At 37.9% G+C, this 17,043-nt stretch overlaps 1 protein-coding gene across 1 annotated transcript in view; it reads left to right on the plus strand.

The window, feature by feature from the left end:
• ROBO2 (roundabout guidance receptor 2) overlaps positions 1 to 17,043 on the plus strand; it is a 422,548-nt gene that overhangs the window by 188,492 nt on the left and 217,013 nt on the right. The gene's annotated exons all lie outside the window — the stretch shown is intronic.

Raw genomic sequence — 17,043 nt, forward strand, 5'->3', positions numbered from 1 at the left:
ATCTGTGTGTTTCTCTCTCTTCCTTCTTTCTCCTTCCCTCTTCTCCTTTCTTCACAAAACACTATTCGGCAGCCCTGTACACAACACTATATGGCAACTCCTCTCCCCTTCACACACAATTTAACCCATTAGCCACCACCCCCCCACACACACACCTCACAGAACACTATCTGGGAGCCCCATACAATCACACCACTATATGGCATCCCCTCCGCTCCCTCTGCCTTATTAGTGTGAATTCTCGGCCACACTGGGCTCAGCATACACCAAAAGTGAAATCATGCACTTTGCTTTAAGCCTTGCCCGGCATGGCCAACAATTCCCACTGTGATAATACTATGATATGTATAGAGACGTTTGATGTTAAGTAATAGCTCATTTTTTATTTGTTTCTGCATATGTTTGTGTATATGATTTGTAGTTTGTACATGTGTGTGTGTATAACTGAAAGCAAATCTCTCACTGATCTCAAGTCCCAAGATGTTTCAATCACTCAGGGACTAGGGCTCCACATGGAATATACAGGAATATACAGGTAACCCACAATAGATGAGTCTTTGGTGTATGTGTATCTCTGCCTGTGGATTCCACCTTCTCTTTGCCCCTTCTCAACGTCTTAATAAGTGCTACAACATAAGCCAGTCCTTGCCACTGAACCATGTTACCAACTTAACAGGAGTAGACATTAACTCTTATGGTTCTATTCCAGAAAATGACATAAGGATCACTCCAAGGATAGATAGGAAGCTCTAGCAAAAATTATCTTGCTAATCACAGCTCCTGTTGCTTTCTTGTTGCAATGATGATGTGGATGTGTATGCTTCTCTGACTGTGCCGGCAGCTGGAAACAGCTAAACCGAATGAGTTTGTGAGACCTCGTGCTGTTGGAAGCTATCAGAAGGTTTCACACAGGCAAGCAAGTGAGTAGGACATGGGGGATGCCCCCAAAGGGCTATTGCTTTTTTTAAAAAAAACCCAGCCAGCTTGGGTGTTTTTTTCTTTTTAACCACCAACTCTTCTTAGCAGGTGACGGGGTTCAGGGGTACCCTTGGGGAATATACCTTCTGAATTGATTTGATTACTTCCCACAACACAGGTTGTGGGAAGAGGAGGGAGCTATTGTATTTTGTTGGCTTTGTTATTGATATTTGGGGAATAGAGGAGACTTGCAAGTCAACTCTCAACCCTCTGGGGATGCCAGGTGGATTAACAGGTTAATAAATCTGCGAGTTGCTTCCTTTTTTTCAAAATGCATCAATTTATATAAACTCGAATCTCCTGCAGGATTGATTTAGTTGAGTATATTAAAGGTTATTTTTAGCAAAGCTTATGCAAGTTGGCTTTGGTGAATTGCGGGTTGGGTAGCATCAGACCTGAAAGAAACCACTATTATGAACTCTATGGACCATGATCACGGCAATAGCTTCATTGTGGGTCCTGCTGTTATTGTCACCATTAATATCAAACGTAAACTGCACAAGCACGTGGTGTAAGCAGAGCAGCCCCCTCTTTCCCTTGGGACTCACAAAAACTTCCAAAGAACCTCGGTTTCCATACCTTGAATGAGAAACCACGAAAACTTCACAACCTACCAAGAATAAACCATCCATAAAACATGACCGGAACCTCCGTTCCCCACTCAAAAAATGCAAATTTCCCAAAGAACTCAGAGCCGTCGCGTGGGCAAGTCTTCTCAGTAAAATAGCCTCTGTATCTGCCAAAAAGGAAGGCCCTGATCCATGACCCTACTTATACTCCATGCCCCCTTTTAACCCTAACCTACCTAACACAAGACCCCATAGGTTGAGCATGCCCCTAACATGATCCAGGCCGGATCATGAGTCCCGTGCTCTTATTCTGGTATGTCCAGGGCCCACTTTATTCATAGTGGTGAAAAATGTGGAAAAACATTTGAAAGAAGATTTTCTCTATGTCTTGTACTTTCATTTTTATAGATACCATCTTACATAATTTGTTGTTTTCATATTTCAAGGGACATTCCATTAAAATAAACGCGTTTATACACTTTTAGAAATGGTCCCATTAGCAATGATTGTCAAACAGCCTTGGAGGTAATGTTCGTCCAATCCAGGAATAGCTAAAAGCATGTTACAAAGACAAAGCGGAATAACCTTGAAATAAGTATTTAGGTTTCCTTCTTATATCGTCTTTGCATGATTTGAAAGAATGTTAATTGGTCTAATAGTGAGCGAGCATCTGTTTGTGGGTGTTTAGCACCCACAGATAACAAGATGTTTTTGGCAGCAGATATCTCATGGAAATCGCATGCATATTTGGGTAACTTGTATATTGCTGTATACGTACTATACTACAGAGAATTAAAATGTCATAGTATATTGGATAATGTTTTATTTGTATATAACTATTATTATTATTATTATTTTTATTATTATTAGTATTCTTATTATTATTATGAACTGCTTTTCCTTTAAATTCATTTTTTTATTAAGATAGTTTTTAATTTTCTATTTTCATTGTGCATAATAGATATTCTACTTATTTAAGCAGTGTGGGCTATTTGTGGATTTTTTAGTACAATTAAATAGACTAATCTGCTGTCTGGAAGTTTAAATAGCGTGTCTTTAATTTTCTTGTTTGCATATGCCAGGCTAATGTTGCCATGAACTTATTCGTATAAGTATTGTGCATTTTTTATTTTCCTATAGTCAGCAAAGCTTTGACATTTTGGAAAATATAGATTTGTAATCTGTATGATTTGGGGAAATATACTATTTGCATAAATAAGCAGGCTATAATAATAACCTAGATATTTATGCATACATTGCAATTAATTCCAATTAGACATCCGCTTATGGCACTAGATTAAATTTTTTTTTCCCTAAAGAGTCCTGTTTGGCTCTTGCATGCATGTCCTGGGTTATCTTTAATCATAGTAGGGCAAGATTTACTTAATGGGTCCTTGAGCCAAGGTTTATTCACTCCAGAACCACAAGCGTAAGTGATGGAGCTGGAGCTATTTGAAGCCGTCGGGCCTCCCCTCTACATTGTCGGTATGCATATCTATAGACTACAGCTGTTTAGAAATACCTTCAAAAAGTTTACTTTACTGAGGAGGTGGTGGAGAAATGGAACAGCCTCACAAAGCTATCCTGAATCTAAGACAAGGCCAAGGACTGATTCATTTTGAGATTTAACATCAAGAAAATGGGCAGCCTGGACGGGCGAATGGTTCTTATCTGCTGTCAAATCCTGTTTCTATATAAAAAATAAATAAATAAAACGTGAGAATTTTGTCAGCTTACTGACAATAATTACTATAAAAGTACATCAATTTAGTTGATTTTGAACCTCATGTATTTCTTAGGATGCTTATGAATCAGTCCTACATTAAACATATTGATACCGTCAATGCATTGCCCTCTTCGGACACCTTGAATAAGTTATCTACTTTATTAACATTATTCTGTTTCCTCGTGAAGGTAACCATCTCCAAAATAAAGTAACATTATATATTGAATATCAGGGAGAAAAAACCCAGACATTACATTATGTCATGCAGCTTCACGATCAGTACATAAGATCTATATAACTACACGGAGACAAACAGCTTTCCTAATTAAGTTTTAAGTTTTTAAAGCCCTGGCAGATCTGTGCTTGCTTCGAGCAGCAAATATCTCTGTCTGACATCAAATGAAATCATAAAGAATACAGCATCTGGCTATCTCCTCATCAATCCATCTACCGGGGAACAGTAGGAAGGCCGTAGATGTGTGGTCTAGCACTGTCTATGAGGAATATATCACCCAGCATCTAAAGCCAGTTATGATAGAACATGAAATGCTAAGATCAAAAGATCATTGTCAACAAAAAAATGTTTGTATTGCTAAGTAAGCAAATATATAGGAGGTAGTTTACAGCAAAATGGGTCCCAGAGAAGAACACAATTTACAGATCGTGATACCTAATATTAGAACAACGTATCACTATAATGATAAATCAACTGTGTTGAGGGGTATTTTTGATGTGAGCATTAGGTGATTACTGAATATCTCTCATGTAATGAAATAACAGCTACCAGGGAATGTATTAGAACACGTCTGATGATCAGAATATAACATTTATAATATAAAAATAATAATATAAATAATATAATAATAATAATAATAATATAATATAAAACATTTACGTTTCCCATGATCTTTGTATATTCCAGATGCAGAGCCACCATGTTTAGATGCAAAGGGACCAGATGCAGAACTTTACCTACGCTAAAAAGATTAATAGATCCTCCTTATATTTATAGGTTTCCTTCTGAAATGTAAAACGCCAAAGGACATATATTTTAGAAAGTGGTCCACCTTGCCACCTAGTTATGTAGTAATAATAATAATGTTAATAATAAAAATTCTAAAAATGATTTAAGGCTTTATTTGACCTTTACTCTCTTATCGTGGCCATACCTTGGGTATAGCAATTCGGGTGGGGTATTTGAACAACGCTTCTATAGAACTTTACCTACAACACAATGTCAGAGTGTCAGAGTTTTGATTAGCAGTCGGCATCTTTCTGCTTGTCACATGCAGTCAAGCAAACAATAACATTGTAACACGTAAGTAAGAATAGAATCTGGAGGATGAAACGCCATTCCACCAGTGAGAAGTATGGAGATGGCAGCTGTAGAAGGTTATCATTAGACTTTTGTAAGAAACCTGAGATGTACGCTCAAGCATAGCTACAAGGTGTGGTTTTAAGTCAGAGGAATACTTTTGGTTGTTAGTTTTGTGCTTCCTTGAAATAAAATCTGCATGTGACTATGTCTGAAAATCATTTCTCCAAACAGCAGCCCTAGGTTATAATATATGAAGAAACGGTTTGTGTATCCTCAAGTCAAAAAAAAAACAGCCTTAGTGTCTTCAGGATGAGAATATTTCATTAAAAATACATACTGCGCATACCACATAAAGCTTGTGATTTCTGTGATTGAAACAGATGGGTTTACTTGCTAAAGTTACAGAAGTTACTCTATTGACTAAAGTCAAGAACACTCAACAACAATTGCAATTCAACTATTTATGAAAAATCCAGTTGCTGTCACACTAAGTCAATTTGAAAACGTCAGAGTTCTTCTAAGTTGAACACAGCGGCTGTTGAGTTGGGTTTTTGAGAATATGAGAATTTTGAGAATATGGTCAAAGAAAGCATGAGTTTGCCAAACTAACGCTGGCTGCCATTCACTTGACCATCAGTGAAGAAACCAGGACCGAAAAACTACTTTTGGAGAAAACAAGGACACATACTTGGTTATAAATTGCATCCTTGTTTAAAACCAAATAGACTGCAATTTAGTTGCATTTAGGGTAAACTTATGGTTAAAAAAAAAACTATTTTCCTATTATATGCGCATAATGACTAACCCTTACATTGTTTGTGGAATGAATTGCTTTGAGAATTGCATTGCACTACACACCGGCGAAGGGTTAAATAATTTTGCCATAACATCTGAGAATACTTTAACCCATAGCATATGCAAGTAATGCCATGATAATCATAACAACAGGATGCCACTTTTCTTAAGAATTTCTTTATTAATATAACACCATCTGTTTACACATTAAGAGCTGCACAAATGAAAACGATATCTATCAGGGGAATAACGGCTCCAATATAAGTGAAATAATGAGGAATATTTTTTATAGCCCTGTATAGTTTGCAACCACATAGTGTATTAAATGAAAATTAAATATGTTCTAATGTGAGCAGATTTGAGATGGTGGGTGTATACACTACGATGTTAGTTTGTGGCAGATCTGCACAAAACAATTTATGATTTAAAATAATTGCTAATATTTTAAAGGTGATGTCCACAAAAAAATTAATTGCACTTGGAGGTTAACAAGGGTGGGCTGGCACAGGGAGGTTGGACAGGTGGCCCTCTGGGCTGGTCCTAATTCTCCAACTAGAGGCTGCCCAAGGCCCAATTCATGCTGTCCCACTTATGAAGGCTGGGCTCAGCAGGGACATGTTATGCTGTCATATTATGGCAGCTCAAACCATGGCTAAGGATGAGTGAGTATGTGTTGGAGCGATTGTGTGTACCAGTGTGTTACAGTGAGGGAGTGTGTTAGAGTGTATGTGTCTGTGTTTTTAGTCATTGTATGTTACAGTGAGTGTGTGTTACAATGACCAAGTGCGTGTGTATGTGATTGTATATTAGCGTGTGTCTACTTCTGTGTTACAGTCACTCTTTGTCTGTGTGTTACATAGTGCGAGTGTTTATGTGTGTGTGTTTGAGTGTATGTGTGTTACATGGAGTGTGTGTTTATATGTAATAGTGTGTGTGTTAGAGTATGTGGGCAGACTAGAATGTTTCTTATCTGCTATTGAATTCTGTGTTTCTGTTTACCAAGTGCTGCCCTTAAAGTGCCAAAACCAATTTATAATCCTCAGTCCAGCACTAAAATAACAGAAAAAACAAATTGCGTACAGAACAAATGGCTTCATGTTCATGTAATACAGGATATTATATAATCTGAAAAAATGCAGCATTATTAGAGTAACTAAATATATATATATATATATATATATATATATATATATATATATATAATATATAATAGTCATGGCAGAATTGATACAATACCCAGCATGTATACACTATATGGAAAAAAGTATTGGGACACCTGACCATTACACCAACAGAGACTTTTATTTGCAGCTATAACAGCCTCCACATTTCTAGGAAGGCTTTCCACAAGATTTTGGAATTTTTGTCCATTCATCATGTGAGAGGTCAGGCACTGCTTTATGGACCTTCCTTTGTGAATTGGGGTACAGTCATGCTAGAACTGATAAGGGTCTTCCCCAAACTGTCCCTACAAAGTCTAAAGCATAGCATTGTCTAAAATATCTTGATATACGTAAGGGCACTACCCAAGATATTTTGGACAACTCAGGGAAGGCACTTTTCTATCCCAGCATGACTGTGCCCCAGCGCACAAAGCAAGGTCCATAAAGACATGGTTGGATGAGTTCGGGGTGGAAGAACTTAACCGGCCGCACAGAGCCCTGACCTCAACCCAATCGAACACCTTCGGGATGAACTGGAACTGATATTGAAAGCCAGGCCTTCTCGTCTTACATCAGTGCCTGACTTCACAAACGCTCTACTGGATGAATGGGCAAAAACTCCCAATATAATTTAATTTCTTTTTTTAAATGGCTACACTATACCTCCTTTAATAAGGTTACTGTATATAATGTATTGTCTGCTGCAGACATTAGGGTTTTACTCCCATGAAAGTAGGGTAAACGAGCTACGTGTGTAATGTAATTCCCACAGTTCTGTTAGATCTATCTTTTGTTCTAGGATCCAGTCTGACAACCACAAAGCAGGCATGTATTACTTGATAAAACATATGGTGACGTCCCGTCATGTCACTTCCCTATATTTATATGATACAAGTGCATGACCCGAACATGTTTTACATTACAAATATCTTTCAATCCGAGCTTTTGGTTGATTTTCAATGCTGTGAATACATGTCCGTCCAACTCTTCTATCTCATGCAAATATTGTAACACATTGATTTGTAATAAGACTGACAGCTAGTCTCTGGTGTCAAGAACTAGCAGCTCATTAAACTGCTACACCAATCCCTTACTTTCTATTAATGGACTTAGTGGAGATCCCCATGGACAGGTGTCCATCACAAAGACCCTTATGCTTACGTTCTTTCTTTTCTTTTTTCTTTTGGTCTCATTATAGTAGTTCAGTTAATACACTTTTAAATCTTCCTTAGCTCCTTTTATCTGATATAACAATTGGTAACATATTTATATAATAAGGAATGATGTTCGAATAATTTTACAGCAACAAATCCATAATTGACTAATAACCTTTGTTACCAACAATAATTGAAGTAGATTTGTCAAACTGCCGATTATCCTCGGTTCTTATTTCTTAACCTTTATATACAAAATATTACTACTGATGCTTTGCATTTAATTATTCGTATTTATATCACCTCTTTTATTTTATATTGTGCTTTATGTGTGTCGTCCCAACATATTTGTGATAATAGCTTTACAAAGGAACTTTGAGGTTTGATGCCTACATCCATGGAAAATATTAATACATTAAATAGACTATTAAATACCAAATAACAAAAGATTTTTAGTATTGGGTTATAACACATCCTACTCATTTACTACATGAGCTCAGGGGCAGGTTGGGAATGATGGGGTACTCCTGGCACTTTAAGGCCAGCGGCTGCTTAATGACGCTCAGCCGCACGCTATGTTTCTGTGCTTAGGTATATCCAGCCACTGGCCACAAGCTACTACACAGGGGATGTGCCAGACGGCCAGTCCAGGCCTGGACGAGGCCCTATTGAAATCAATGCAGATTAGCTCACATGCTGTACACGCTAGCTGTGAGATAAGGTTCTAAATGAGAGTATTGTGGTTCCTGTACAGGAAGTGTTCTTAAATATGCATCCTGCTTTCAACACAAGTAGGTAGAGGAAGAGAAAACGGACACTTAAGTCTCATTATCTAGCACCGATAAATAAAAAGAGAACGCATGCACCAATTTGTACATATAAAAACGTATTGGAGTCCATGTAAACGGTTCTCCATTGTGCAATATGCCTTATTTTAAGAAAAAAATTGTGGATTTAATTGATTACTCAAATGTTTTTTGCAGAGTGCCTGCTTTCTTCCCTCTCATTTGTCATGCTGTCTTTGGCTGGTATGCTTTTATGATCACTGTTTGGAGTCAAATAATTCTGCTCAAATAGAGCTCAGATTGCAGTAAAATACAGTTCCGGACTCCTCAGTTGACCCCGGTGCCATTTTTGCTTTCTACACTCCTGAAACTGTCAACTAATGTACACAGAAAGACAAAGAAGTTGAAATGTGTTTTCTTCTCTGTTTATGCCTGGGATCTGAACGTGGGGATAATGGTTGGATATCTGTTATGCGCATTACATTGTGTGTGGACTGAATATAGAAGTGAGATTTGTCCTGGACATAATCCCACCGATTTAAGACTAAAATAAATAATGTGAGGTCATGTGTTCGGGATAATATTCAGTTTCTTTGTGTTTAACTGGAGAAATAATATTGGTAAAGAAATGGCTGATGGTCATTAAAATGTATCCTTTAATTTATCCTTTTATCAATTTATCTTTTAATGCGTACATTTTGATGGATGTACTAAGATAACCAATTCTTTCAGCAAGTAATTAATATTGGGGAGTAATTTTGTCAAGAATGATAGAAAACTAATAGACATTGTCGCACCTCATTTACTTGTTTAATTTTACAACTTACTTGTCTTAATATTTGGGTTTTGTGTTGATTGGTGAAGAAACTTCATGTTTATTTTCACCGCATCATTTCATTACTGCGTTAAACTTTGTACATACTGTGAAAGATGGCGTTTACGTAAGCAGGAGATTGGAAAGAGCAGTTTATTCCAGTGACTAATGGGTTAACTGCTGGCCCCGTTAACACGGGTGCCCCAGGTTTAACTCTGCACTGTGAGATAAATGCGGGGTGGAGGAAACAGCCTCTCTCTCTCTCTCTGACTGAGAACAGCCCACCGCAATTTGTCCACATCTTGGAAGGAACAGGAGGTGTACCTGAGCTCCAGGGTGCTACAAGGTGGGCTGGTTGGAGAGATGACTTTTGGGAAGTATATTCTGTTTTATTTTATACTGGAGACCAGCTTAGCTGGCCAGTTCTGTGTTAGTCAGGGAAGACTACTGTATACTAAGCCTCCTAAATAGCAGTAGGTTTTTCTTTGTGTGTTTGATTTGATGCAATAAAAGCCTGGAAACATATTGGGTCTCCTACTGTCCCCGCTGCACTAGAAGTGTCCTAGCAGGTACCTTACTACAATAATTATGGAAGTAGTCGGATGTACCCACAAACTCATACTCGAGTCCCAAACATCTCATGTGCATCGCTTCCGACAGCTTGAATGTAATTCCAAAGATGGATTCTCTGCAGTCTGAGTACTGAAGGATTCCATATGCACATAACCAGCAATATTCATATCACTTACGTCCCCCGTTGCTTCTTTATTCTCTTCTTTGACATTTAATCAAGTAATATTACAGTGGGGCAGTGGCTCCAATAATCAGCTGGTTGTGGTTTATATGTTCCGGTAAGTGTCTCCACCATCTTTAAAACTGATTATCACCACTCATTTAGTGATTAATCTCAGACACAGTGATGCCAGAGTTGGACCAACACTCGCTTTCTTTATTACACAGTAGTGAGCAGCAACAGGGCAGCTGGTCCCGAGTCGGCGGTAGTACCCCTCTTGCAAAAAAACACAAACAGAAATCACCCTCTGGGGTGATCAAGACCCCCTATGTGTTCAATGGGTCTGTTACCATTCCTGAGAACTGTCATGGTTTGACCCGAAGCCTCGGGATGAAGGGGCACATCTATTCCTCCCGATTATGCATTGTTCTAATCATATATAAGATTACCAATTGGTGCTTTTGCTAACAGTATTTTATGGTTGATATCCCTGATTGAGTGCAGGTTGCTCAAGTGTATCTTTAAATAAGGATAAGTCAAGGTTTCCATTAGGGGCCAGTATTACACCCAGTTGGTTAACACATTTTGAGTCACTACATAGAATCTTCACAATGGGCTATTAAAGATTTAAGAGTCAAGAGTATCAGAGTCAGCTGATGTAGAAAGTTCCCAGTTATAGAGTTCTCTGATCTACCCAATCAGCCCATTTACACTGTGCCGAGCCGGCCTAACCTCCAGTGTACCCAATGCTACGTGGGGAGAGAGCTCCAGGATTCAGCGCCATATCCTGGAACTCAGTAGTGGGGACGCCTGGGTCAGGCCTAGTGTAGTGTCCAAGATAACACCATCCCTAATAATGAGTCCCTTACAGGCATTATATTAAGGATGCCTTTCATTTACATTTAATGACTATAACGCTATATAAATCATCTGCAAATCCAGAATTTAGAAGAGAGGGTTGTTACATTGTGGGGGGGGGGGGTCACAAAGATGACATAGGCACAAAAAATGGAAAAAAAAATCACATTTTTGTAATACATTTTTTAAGAATATGCAAGTCATGCCAATAAGTAGATCTGTGACTAAAAATAAGTCAAACAAAGTGGCCTATTCTGCATATAAATATAAGTAATTCACAATGAATATCCATATCCATGATGGTCTTATTGCACCTGCAAAAGCCGTTATCTGTAAAGGCCTTTTATACATATTATGAGTTTGATTATCATGCACTTTCCGTACCTTTATACGTTGTCCCATCGGGGGATGGAAGGTTATGTATGTTTAGCTATCTAAGGTCAACGAACTGAAATATAAGACAACATAAATATATTAGTATTGTAAATTGGCCAGGTGCACATATTTTGGATGGGCACAAGTTGTGGCAATGGTTTAACATGATAAGAAATGTAAAGAATAAAATGAGACATTTTGATTATATTTGGATTTTTTATATATTTGTTCCATGACAAACAATAACTGGAACATGAATTTAAAAAATGGTGGAATTTATGAAGACGTATGAACAAAGAACTTGGTATGTCGGCAGCTTGTATACAGTCAGATTCCATGCACTAAAAACACCTCATTAAGAAATTCCTCTCTGATTGTTTAAAGAGAGACGGGAAACAAATCATGGACTTATACAGCAATATACTTTCCAGCAGTACAGAAATAGATATAGTAACCTGGTAATTATTTCCGTAATTAGCAAAAAACCATACCAATATTAAGTTACCAAAAACATGAAGAAGTCTACATATCTCGTATAATTAGGATCCTAAAACAAAATAAAGGAATAGACACCTCCTTCAATGTTTTATTTCTGAATGATAACTCGAGGCTGTAAAATATATAAACATATAAAAAATGATTTCCCTAAAGAAGGAACACACCACTGTGAAATAAAGCTCAAAATAATGCAGTTGCTATGAAAGTGTGATTAGGAATGGCTGCTTTGGCAAGGTACCCGAATTTAAGTCTAGACTTCGAATTTGCATAGCCTCATTTAACATGACATGCACATGTTGTTATCAAAATATCGTAGATACATATCAAAGCAAAACCTGGACAATCTGTGGCAGTCTTTGGAGGGATCCGCTGACATATTCCAATGGCTTCCATGAGTATTGTTCTCAGAATTGCTCCAGGCCCAAAAGACCAAGGACATCCTCATGTTTGAAAATAACATATTTGTTGGCGACGCATGGGCATAAAGATGGTGAGGTAAAAAGCCAAACTTCCAGCTTTTTTCACCCAGGTAGGAAATCTGTGTATATATGTAGACATACAATGGTTGAACATTGAAGGACTGAGCAAAGAACCTTTTATTGTTAGTATTAGACCTGGACTAGTGTTGGGCACCCTGAGCAAATGGCTGATGGGCTGGTGTCCGATAATACCTCCCATTTAACTTTTTAGTCCGTCCGGACATCGGAAGTCATAGTTTAGTGATCAGCTGCACATATGGTGCATAAGGCACAGCTGGACTGGGGATGACTAGACGGCCCTGGCACTTTAAGGCCAATAGCCGCCAAATGATGGACTTGTGTCCACAGACTGGATATGTTAAATATTTACACTCATGCAGGATGTGGCTGTCTGTATCCAGTTGGTGGCCACACATTGCAGGCCCCATTGGGCCTGTAAGTATGCAGATCTATCAACCACTGGCCTATCAGGCATTGGTCCGATGTGCCAGATCTGATAGTATGATGACGGCAGATTTTCAATCCTTATTCAGTACTGGTTGGTAGACATTTGAAGGCTGTATCCTAGATCACAATTCTCTACTTACGTTAGAACAAAGACATATTTTCCCGCTATGTTACAATATATTTTATGTTACAAACTATACATATTTTCCCACTATATGTTTAAGAGTTTGTTTTGTTAGTTACAGCTCCCTTTAGGACTCCTCTGAGACTTTTTTCCTTTTGACATCTGTCAGAGCTGAGTACATTTGATTTTCAGTTGACTTTTTTCTTTTGCATCTCTCTATAAAATGGTAAAATGGTTATGATTGCTGGTACTGACAAATGTATATTTTTCAACTGTCTATACTGTCAAGAAGTTTTAGCCAAACTGAAATTCCATTTCATATTGCAGAAATAAATAATTTTAATTAATCGATAGACACCTCTGTTGTACTGTACAGGCAGCTTTATTCCAATATTTTTTTTCATTTTTTTTCATTTTTTCCAAAAATAACATTATTAACATAACGAATGCAAACCTTAATTTTCCACTTTCCTTTGTCTTGCCAAGCCATTGGATGTGATGGTGGAGAAATCAAAGCAAGCGGAGTGGTTCGGGTGTTTGGTGAAAAGGGCGGGAAGGAATGAAATGGGGTATAAGAGGGCTGTTAAGCAAAGGGTGGTAGGGGAAATGAAATTTTAATGGAGATGCCAGAAGGAGTAATATTGTTGATTTTTTTTTTTATTTTATTTTTTGCTTGAGGGCCAGCCTTTGCCATAACCAAGCCAGGCAGCAGCCTTGGGCTCTGAGCTGGTACATGGAGCAGTCAAGTGGTTACTTTTATGTTATCAAAGAATTATACTTAGGAAGGGGCACAAGAAACATAGTTAACCTAGGGCTCTACTAGCCCTAGGGCCAGCCCTGTTTGGCTTTACTCTGTCTTGCAAAAAAATCTCTTGCAAAAGAGGAGCTATTTCCATCATTTCGAGGGGTATTGGGGTATAATGCATATGACAGAGGGGGGGCAATCTTGGTTATCTATAGTCCTAACAATACTGGTAAATTCCTGATTAAGAATTACCAAACCACGGTATTAAATTAGTGACCGCCTGACTTTCATGATCCTTCTGGCTAATCCTTTTATTCAGCCTTTTGAGGTCAGATTATAAATAAATTCATTTGCATTTCTAAGAAATCTTATAAGTTATTCAGTATTGTATTTCCATTTTATGTTAATAAGGATACATCATTGTATGTGTAACTAATAACAAAAACAGTTTGTCAGAATTTCTCTGCGTTCAATTTTCCATCCCCTGGTACCAAATGATCACCAATACTAATATAACAGTTCATCTTTCACCATGTAAAATCCACTTAATGTTTGCCTTTCTAATGCCACAATTTCTTTTTTAATGTATTACTTATCTCCGTTAAATATTTAGTTGATTATTTTATTAGGATTTTATAAAAAATCAGCATTAATTCTGATTACTAATTACAGCTAGGTACAATGCCATCTAAACCATGCATCTCAGGATGGACCTTTACTTGTAATTCCTTAACTACATTTCGCAATCGCTGTACTTAAAGATCTCATTACTGAATATGACCCATATTCTGTAAATATACATTTTTAATTCACGTTGGTCTATGTACAGATATCTATGATATAGCTCATCTATTGTCTGAAACTGCAAGCAGATTCTTAAACTTTAAAAAGCATCACTGAGCGTAAAATCTTCATCTCAGATATTATATTTTAGCAGTTACATGTTCAAATAAAATATTTGCAGAAAAATAATCATACATTGTAGGGGCTGTGTAATTGAGAAGTATAAGCCAAATATTATATTGCTGTAATAACATTTAGAGACCCTGATCGGATTAGTGTAAGGCCTCAAGGACCGGCTGTAATATTTTTTTCTTTATTGTCTAAAGAGAAAAGGGAAGCTGAGACATTGTAATTCAATTTAAAATAACAATAGCATGTGTTTAAACAAAAGAAGAGACTGGAAAGCATCGGTTTGGAATCATTTTACCAGTAGGGGGAGCTAAAGATTCACTTGAATTCCCTGATTGCTCTTTCTGTGTCTGCTTTAGGATCTAGTTGGAAAATGTATCAATGAGCGCAAACATCAAATATCTATCCGGACAATGTGTGATCACGTGTCCACTCGCGGCCCGCGTATTTACATTGGCTGAATTTACAACACTTAAACCCTTTTGATCTCGTGAAAACCCACCAAACCTCATTTTCTCCCTCGTAGTTTTCAGCTGTTCGGTATAATAACGCTGTTTTATCTTCATCTTATTGGGTGAATGCACCGCTGGTCTTCAAGAGGTTTTTCTGCACCATGATGACCTGTTATATATTATTAACCCAGGTGAAAACTGATCACACGCATCTACGTCTTGCACCTTGTTTTTAAAGAAATGTTTCCGGCTGATTATCTGTAATTATGGATTATAACATATGTTATTCAACTTTAATTTACCCTTTTCACATTACGTGCATCATTGCTGATTATGTATTGAATAGGTTATATCAAGTAGAGTAGGGTAAGGGCCACAAAGAAAACCTCTGTTACTTTATAGCCAGCAGGACACAGCTGAGCCCATCGATTTCTAGTGTCCCTGTTTGACTCGGCATCTTCTCCTCTCTCCTCCTGGCTGCTATCACAGGATATAAGAAGGTGGCAGAGCACCGCCAGCTTAGAACCATGGTAGCTGCCAAGGCCAAGTGTATGGTAGGGTTGCCCTTGTGTGTTCATTGCGTTTGCCACTTTCATGGACCTGAGGTTATGTGGTCAGGGATGGAGGTAAGGGTAGGCACTTGGTAACAACATTCTTTGTGATGCTCATGCCCCATGAGCAATAATGACTTTCACATGCCTTGTCACGGGCTGTGGTGTCCCAGTACGGACACTTTGCCTACCCGTGATGGAGGTCCAGTCTTTGGAACCTTAGCCAGGCATTATAGAATAATGAGTTGTCTATCTCATGAGTAGATTGTAAGCTCTTTTGAGCAGGATGCTACTCACCTGTTGTTTCTGTATGTCATCTGGTTATGTTATATACTAATTGTTATGTCCTGTCTACCCTTTGTACAGAGCTGCGGAATCTGATGGCGCCATCAATAGTAATAATAATAATATATGCGTCACCTCTTTCATCCCAGAACAATGGATTGAAGAAAGTACCTGTATGTTTTCCCTTCCAGTTCAAAATCTTTGAAGGAAGATATCTGATTAAAGTATAACACAATAACATAAATGAGTGCGAATTTCATAATCTCATGTTATATACTCTGTACTTCAATGGTGTGACTTGCCACATGACGAACTGGAATGGTCTGTAGGTCAACAAGCTCTGAGTGTACATAATAACATATCATAACGTATATGAGATATATCGCCTTTACCTATAAGGCAAAAGCTGCAAGTAATGCTGTAGCAAAATTATATATTAAAGCCGTATACACTGCTATGTACCGGAATTGTGTTGTCCTACACTATACATTTATGATTTCCAAAGGTTACTGGGAGACGGCTGGTATTGGATTTTGCCTGGGGCGGCGAATGCCATAACTCTAGCTGGCTAAGGGAAGCCTTGTTTAAATGGAGAGTATGCGTCCAGTAACGGTGACATAATGAGTTTTATGATAAGGTATATGTTGTTATGTTACACATAGCACCATCAGAAGCAAGTCCCGTGTACATGTTGTTCTCCTTAGTAAATAAGTCTGATGGAAAAAGCCTTACAGGAGCAGGATTTCAGGCCCATTGATCCTTTTTACCATCTCGTCAGTCATAGGCAAATTTGTATTGAATTTGGTCCAGGGCTTCCCCATCCCCTGCCCCTGGCTATGTCTGGCTCATAAAAGGACTAAGAGAATAAGTGTCACGTTATAATGAGATATATACATCCACCAGGATTAGGTGGCATTAATTCTTTGAGTGCATAAGGGGTTAGCCGCATATTATGATGTATGCCACCCTTCTGTAGCTGTCAAAAGATTAATCCGATCACCCAAAACAATCTTAGAAAATATCACTTATTGTTATGGCACTGCAACTCGTAGCACAGCTAGCTAATCATGACTGGTTGGGGATTATGAGAGTTGGAGTTCAAAATAAGATGTAACTGTTTTTAACCCTACTTATTCTGTCACCGGGTCTCACATGTCCATTAATGTTATATACATCTAATCCATCTCATGTGCCAGACTGGACATAATGAGTATTCAGCTTTTCTAGGACCTGTATGACTAAAAATAATAAAAGCAACAATAATAATAATATTAATAATAAT

Source organism: Spea bombifrons, chromosome 2, assembly GCF_027358695.1.
Source record: "Spea bombifrons isolate aSpeBom1 chromosome 2, aSpeBom1.2.pri, whole genome shotgun sequence".
In the NCBI taxonomy this organism is placed as follows: Eukaryota; Metazoa; Chordata; class Amphibia; order Anura; family Pelobatidae; genus Spea; species Spea bombifrons.